The sequence below is a fragment of the Penaeus monodon genome, chromosome 28 (assembly GCF_015228065.2).
Source record: "Penaeus monodon isolate SGIC_2016 chromosome 28, NSTDA_Pmon_1, whole genome shotgun sequence".
Classification (NCBI taxonomy): domain Eukaryota; kingdom Metazoa; phylum Arthropoda; class Malacostraca; order Decapoda; family Penaeidae; genus Penaeus; species Penaeus monodon.
Window position 1 is genome coordinate 30,509,147 of NC_051413.1, and position 232 is coordinate 30,509,378.

A 232-nucleotide genomic window follows, 5' to 3' on the forward strand; every position below is an offset into this window, starting at 1 on the left:
TTTTTTTTTTTTTTTTTTTTTTTTTTTTTTTTTTTTTCCTTTTTTTCTCTGTTTTGCCTTTTCCCTTTCTCTTTTTTTTACAATTTTATTTAACTTTTTCTGTTTTCATTGTTTAGAATAATGCCTAATATTTATTTCCGTATGTGTTATTACCTTACTAATGATGAATTTTTTTTTATTATTTGCTAATGATTATTTTTCTCAATCTTCCTCCTCTCTCCCTCTCCATTAT

General features: G+C 22.0%; 1 protein-coding gene across 1 annotated transcript in view; it reads left to right on the forward strand.

The window, feature by feature from the left end:
- The window catches only part of LOC119591165 (small G protein signaling modulator 1-like), a gene marked incomplete at its 3' end in the record, with an annotated part of 183,708 nt that overhangs the window by 165,279 nt on the left and 18,197 nt on the right, over nt 1–232 (forward strand).